Source organism: Rhincodon typus, chromosome 9 (assembly GCF_021869965.1).
Source record: "Rhincodon typus isolate 14 chromosome 9, sRhiTyp1.1, whole genome shotgun sequence".
Lineage (NCBI taxonomy): Eukaryota > Metazoa > Chordata > Chondrichthyes > Orectolobiformes > Rhincodontidae > Rhincodon > Rhincodon typus.
In genome coordinates this window covers 31171283-31178687 of record NC_063340.1, presented here as the reverse complement: position 1 = coordinate 31178687, position 7405 = coordinate 31171283, and positions in this window count along the sequence as shown.

Sequence of the window (7405 nt, the reverse complement as noted above, 5' to 3'; positions counted from 1 at the left end):
AGGGGACATAGCTTTAAATTGAGGGGTGATAGATATAGGACAGATGTCAGAGGTAGGTTCTTTACTCAGAGAGTAGTAAGGGCGTGGAATGCCTTGCCTGCAACAGTAGTAGACTCCCCAACTTTAAGGGCATTTAAGTGGTCATTGGATAAACATATGGATGATAATGGAATAGTGTAGGTTAGATGGGCTTCAGATTGGTTTCACAGGTCGGCACAACATCGAGGGCCGAAGGGCCTGTACTGCACTGTAATGTTCTATTTCTTTATTCTATGTTCAAAGCCAGACTTGCATAGGGGTTTGAAAAAAACAGAGCTGAGGTCTGAGAGCAGATGCACCACTTTAGGAGAGAAGAGAATGATCAGTTTGACATCACTGAAATGATTGATATTATCTTTTTCTCTAAGATAGGCCATTCATATAAACGACAGGTGGAAATTTGAAAATTTCCATTGGCTCAAACATAGGTGATAAGTTAATTTGTGTATTTGCAGTTAGCAGGTTTCAAGGCATTAAAATTATTCCCCTCAGTCTAATTTATACCTTTGTTCAAACTAGTGAAGATTTTTTTTTCCATGACCTGGGGAGAGCTGAGGCCTGTTGCTAGCAACTGCTGAGTATTTTGGCAGTTCCAAGAACATCATTGTCTTGGTGAGTTTCACATGTTTGGAAATATCTCCACCTTGAGTTGAAGCACAGTGTTTCCAAAATTGAGGAGTAGCCAGAATTCAAGTATCAATCAGGTTGAGAGTTTCATCTGTCTTCCTGGGGGTAGTTGTCCACAAACTAAGTTCAGATTAGTAGATGGGTAGCCACCTGGAAGAATAGGATATGCCACTTTAACATTTGGAGATTGTTCGGAATAGACAGTCAAGTATACAGACATTAGCAGGGGGCTTGTTCGGTGCAGTGGTAGTGTCCCTACCTCGAGCAGAAGGTCTGGACTCAGTGCCTACCTTCTCCAGAGCTTTGTCAAAATACATCTAAACAGGCTGATTTAAAAACAGATGTTAGCAGGACTAGGCCATTCAGCCTCCAAGCCTGCTGTACCATTTGATAAGATCATGCTGATGTGACTGTGGTTTCAACTCTACTTTTGTCTGGCTCTTGTCCGTCAATATTTGGTTAGATGTTCAAGTATGTAGCCTCCACGTCTGTCTGGGGAAGGGAATTCCAGACACGTGAACCTTAGAAGAAAATAAATTCTCCACTTGGCCAACTTGGTCAATGTTCCCTTATGACCCTTTCGTTCAAGGAGTGAGTCAAGTGAATCTTCACTGATATTATAATGCAACATAGAGACCAAAGCTGCACAAGGTATTCCAGATGTATGTAATAAAGCCCCTATTTAGCTGTAGTAACAGTTTCCTACTTCTATTTTCCACATCCATTTAATAAATAATAGTATTTCTTTTGTCTTCCTAATTGCGTACTGTTCTTGCGTACTATTCTTTTGAGATTCATTTACCAGGGCACCCAGATTCATCTATACTATAAAGTCTGTAGGCTCTCCGTTCAAATAATATACCTATTTTGTTTTGTAGCTGACTTTGCTGTTGACACATTAATCATTTTCATGAAAGGTTGTCAACAGTTAATCCCTGTGCACATTACTAGCTTACCAACAAAAATGTCTCCTGTTTATTCCTACCAGCTGCTTTTTGTCCCATCTGTTCCAGAAGTGTGTAAAAGTATTGATTTTTTTAAAAAAACCTGAGATTTGAAGGAGAACTGACCAGAAAAATGGTGACCATAATGAACCATAATCTGTCTCAGACTGTGTAGAGTACAAGAAAGCTGATTTTAGTAAAGTGAACCAAAGCTAGGATTCCCTGATGCAAGAGATAGATCCATGCTACATGTCAGGGGAATTCTTTGGGAGAAATCAAGGTCAATACAAAAGTTTCAAATGAAGAGAAAAATGCAAGTAACAAAGAATATAAGAACAGAATGTTTGTTTTTTTTTTTCCTGCCCCCCCCTCACTCGTGGGATATGGCGATTGCTGTTTGGGCCTGTTCTTTCATGGCTGGTTCCTAGTTGCCCTTGAAGATGAGCTGTTGTTTTGAATCACTGCAGTCCACCTACTGTAGGAATTATTACTCCATTAGGGAGGGAATTCAAGAATCTTGATCCAACAACACTGAAGGAACTGAAGTTAAAAATATTACCCAAATTTGTCATCTACCATGCAAATATTGAGCGATTTAATCGAGAAGCTGATTTCAGCATTTGAGTACATGAAACAAAAATTCAGCAAGTCTGGTAGCACCTTTGGAGAGAGAAGCTGATCTAATGTGTTCAGTCCAGTGATTCTTTAGAACTTTGAGTACTCCATATGGGAGATAACAAAATATAGTTGAATTGGAGATAGTAAGGAATAATGGATAGGGTGAAAATTAATAGAATCATTAAATCATACCATACAGAAGAGACCCTTCAGCCCATTGAGTCTACCACCTGTGCTACTTGGGGAAAATAGGAGCAGGTGAGGCCGTTCAACCTCTGAACTGTCCCACCATTCAATAAGATAATGGCTAATCTGTGGCCTAGCTCATACCTGCCTTTAGCCCACATCTCTTAATAACTTGGCTTAACAAAAATATATCTTCTCTGATTTTAAGTTAACAACTGACCCAGCATCCACTGCTGTTTCTGGAAGATTTCAAAGCAGCTTTCATTATTAGAGGGATTGAGTTCAAGAGCCGTGAAGTTATGCTCCAGCTATACAAAAGCCTGGTTTGGCCACATCTGGAGTATTGTGTCCAGTTCTGGTCGCCTCATTACAGGAAAGATGTGGAAACGTTGGAAAAGGTGCAGAGGAGATTTACCAGGATGTTGCCTGGAATGGAGGGAAGGCCTTACGAGGAAAGGTTGGGAGAGGTAGGGCTTTTCTCTTTAGAACAACGAAGGATGAGAGGTGACTTGACAGAGGTGTACAAAATGATCAGAGATATAGATAAAGTGGACAGCCAGAGACTTTTTCCTAGGGTGGAGGTAGCTATTACGAGGGGGCATAGTTTTAAAGTGAGTGGAGGTAGATATAGGGGAGACGTCAGAGATAGGTTCTTCACTCAGAGTGGTAGGAGCGTGGAATGCATTGCCGGAGAGGGTAGTGGAATCGGCCTCGTTAGGGTCACTTAAGCTGCTATTAGATAGGCATTTGAATGATAGTATAAGGTAGGGATGGAGGTTAGATAGACCTTGGGTTTAGGGTAAAAGTTTGGCACAACATCATGGGCTGAAGGGCCTGTACTGTGCTGTACAGTTCTATGTTCTATGTTCTAAAGCATCTGCCATCCCTTGTGTGTAGAAGTTCTTCTGAATGGTCTGGCTCTAATTTTCAGACCATGTCCCCCAGTTCTAGAATCTCCAGCCAGTGGACTAGGCCCACAGCTAAAAGATATACAGGATTGGATAAAGAGAAAAGGGGAGGCTTATGGTTCATGCCATAAACTAGAGAAGCAGGTGTCTGGGAGCCAGAGCAGTAGGTCAGCAGAGGAGGGATTGAGGGGAAGTTAGATGTTATGACTAGCAAATCAGAAAGGAAGGGCGGGCAAAGACAGGTAAACAAGCATGATGGCACTAATGGGTGGAAGTGTTTATTTCAACACCAGGAGTATTACAAGTAAGGCAGCTGGGCTTAGAGCCTGGATCTGTACATGGGACTATGATGTTCCGAGCATTACAGAGACTTGTTTAAGAGAGGGACAGGACTGGCAGCTCAACATTCCAAGGTTTCATTGTTTTAGATGAGACAGAGGAAGGTAAAAGAGGTGGAGGAGGTGCATTAATAATCGGGGAGAATGCTACATCTGCACTCAACATACTGGAGGCTCATCCACTGTGGCAATATGGGTACAGCTCAAAAATAAGATTGGTGCAGTCGCTCTGATATTAAACTATAGGCTGCCCAACAGCCACTGAGACATTGAGGAACAAATCTGTAGGCAGATTATGGAAGGATGCAATTAAAACAGAGTTGTCATAGTGGTAGACTTTAACTTCCCCAATATTGAGTGGGACTCGCTTAGAGCAAGAGGCTGAGACAGGACAGAATTTTGAGTGCACCCAAAGGGGTTTCTTGAAACAGTGTGTGGATAGTCCAACAAGAGGACGGACTATATTGGACCTTCTACTGACTAATGAGCCTGGCCAGGTGACTGGTCTTTTAGTGGGACAGCATTTTGGAAACAGTGATCACAGCTCCTTAAGTTTTAAAGTAGCTGTGAATAAGGATAAGTCAGGACCTTATCGCAAGGTACTAAACTGGGCGTTCACATTACATCAGTATTAGGCAGGAGCTAGGGAGTATTAATTGGGAGGGTCTGCAATTCACATGTGGGGAGTTGTTTAAAGACCTGCTGATGAGGGTTCAGTACTTGCATGTCCCAGTGAGGAGGAATGACAAGGATGGCAAGGTAAGGGACCCTTGGATAACAAGGGAGGTTGTGAATTTAGTGAAAAGAGGAAAAAGAAGCATATGTAAGGTTTAGGAGGCTAAATTCGGACAGGGCCTGTGAGGAATATAAAGAAAGCCGGAAAGAATTCAAGCAAGGGATTAGGAGAGCAAGAAGGGACCATGAAATGACCTTGGCAAGTAGGATTGAAGAGAACCCTAAGGCATTCTCTACAGCAAAAAAAACCAGAGGATAACTAGGGATAGGACCACTCGAGGATAGAGGAGGGAACTTGTGCTTCGAGGCAGAGGATATGAGTGAGATCCTAAATGAGTACTTTGCTTCAGTATTCACCCAGGAGAAGGTTATGGAGAATAGTGAGATTTGCATGGAGCATGCTAATATTCTGTTGCATTTTGAGATTAAGGAAGAAGTGGTGTTGGGTCTCTTGAAGAGCATTAAGATGGATAAGTGCCCAGGGCCTGATCGTATCTACCCCCATGTTATTGAGAGAGGCTAGAAAGGAAATTGCTGGGGCCTTGACCAAGATCTCTGTATCCTCGTTAGCCATTGGAGAGGTTCCGAAGAACTGGCGAATAGCTAACGTTGTCCCTCTGCTGAAGGAGGAAATAGGGGTAATCTAGAAAAATATAGACTGGTGAGTCTTGCATCTGTGTTTGGAAGCTGTAGGAAAAATTTCTTTGGGGTAGAATTTATGCGCACTTGGAAAGGCGTGGCCTAATTGGGGCAGTCAGCATGACTTTGTGCAGGGCAGGTTACGTCTTACTAACTTGATTGAATTTTTTTGAGGAGGCGACAAAGGACAAAAAACAAGGGAAGAGCAGTGGATGTTGTCGGCATGTATTTTAGTAAGGCGATCGACATGGTCCCTCATTGCAACATTAGAAAATAGGTACAGGAGGAGGCCATTCGGCCCTTAGAGCCTGCATTGCCATTCAACACGATCATGGCTGATCATGCAATCTCCGTATCCCATTCCCACACTCTCCTCCTTGATCCCTTTAGTTGCAAGGGCCACATCCAAATCCTCCTTGAATATATCTAATGAACCGGCCCCAGCAGCTTCCTGTGGGAGAGAATTCCACAGGTTCACAACTGAATGAAGATATTCTTCTGCATCTCGGTCCTGAATGGCTTACCCCTTATTCTTAGACTGTGACCCCTAGTTCTTGACTTCCCTAACATCAGGAACATCCTTCCCACTTCTAGCCTGTCCAGTCTAATCAAGATTTTATATGTTTTAGTGAGATGTCACACCCCCCCCCCCCCCCCCCCCCCCCCACACTGGCCGAGCCCTGTGTTCTTCTAAATTCCAGCGAATACAAGTCCAGTTGACCTGGTCTTTCCTCCGTACGTCAGTCATGCCATCCCAGGAATTGGTGTGGTGAACCTTTGGTGGACACCCTCAATAGCAAGAGTGTCCTTCCTCGGACTAGGAAACCAAAACTGCCCACAATATTCCAAGTGTGGCCTCCCCAAGGCCCTGTCTCACTGCAGCAAGACATTCTTGCGCCAATACTCAAATCCCCTCGCTATGAAGGAGAGCATGCCCTTCGCATTCCTTATGGTAGGCTCATCCAGAAGATTAAGATGCATGAGATCCACAGTGACTTGGCTGGGTGGATTTAGAATTGGCTTGCCCAAAGAAGGCAGACGGTAGTGGTGAAAGGGTGTTTTTCAGGCTGGAGGACTGCGACTAGTGGTGTTCCACAGGGATCCGTTAGTAAATTTGCAACAACACAGTTCGGTGGAGTTGTCAAAGTATACAGCGGGATGATAATCAGTTGCCGGTATGGGCAGAGAACTGGCAGATGGAGTTTAATCCGGGTAAGTGTGAGGTGCTGCACTTTGGGGGATCAAATGTTAAGGAAAAGTATACAGTTAATGGCAGCACCCTGAAGAGCATTGATGTACATGGGACTCAAGTCCGTAGCTGCCTGAAAGCGGCCATGCAAGCAGATAGGGTGGTAAAGGAGATGTATCGCATGCTTGCCTTTAATTGGTCCGGGAATTGAGTACAAGAGTCAGGGTGTCATGTTGCAGCTTTATAAGACTTCAGTTAGGCCACGCTTTAGAGTATTGCATTCAATTCTGGTTGCCACATTATAGGAAGGATGTGGAAGCTTTGGAGAGGGTGCAGAAGAGGTTTACCAGATGCTGCCTGGATTAGAGTGTATGATCTGAGGAATGGCTCGAAAAACTCAGGTTGTTTTCTCTGGAGTGGTGGAGGCTGAGTGGAGACTTGATAGAAGTCTGTTAAATTGAGATGCATAAATCGGGTTGACAGTCAGAATATTTTCCCCAGAATTGAAATGCCTAATACTAGGAGCCATGTATTTAAAGTGAGAGTGGGAAAATTCAAATGAGTTGTGAGGGGCAAGTTTTTTTTTAGTGGTGGGAGTCTGGAGCGTACTTCCAGGTGGTGGTGAAGGCAAATACGTTAGGGGTATTTAAGAGACTCTTAGGTATGCACTTGAAAATGCAAGGATTGGAGGGATATGGACCAAGCGCGGGAAGAAGGGATTAGTTGAATTTGGTGTCGTGTTCGGCACAACATTGTGGGCCGAAGGGCCTGTTTCTGTGCTGTGTTGTTCTGTGTTCTCAACAGAAGGCGGCTCAAAACAACAGAAACCTAGAGGAGCACAGATTATGCAAGAGACAACTTAAAACAAAAAAAAATCAGGAGAGCAAAAAGGGAGCATGAAATAATGATGTGTCCAAAAATAAAGAAAAATCCTGACCTGTTTTACAAGTACATTTAAGGGTAAAAGGGGAAAGAGTAGGGTCAATTAAGGACCACGTTTGTGCATGTAGCCACAGAGCTTGAGTAATATTCTAAAAGAATACTTTGTGACAGTGCTCGTTAGCGAGAGTGAGGGGTACAAAATTCGGGGAGGGCTGTGATATACCTAAAGAAGTTAGCATAGACTAAGGAGGTTCTGACAAGTCTGTTGGATGGGGTAGTAAATAGTAAGTAGCATAGCCA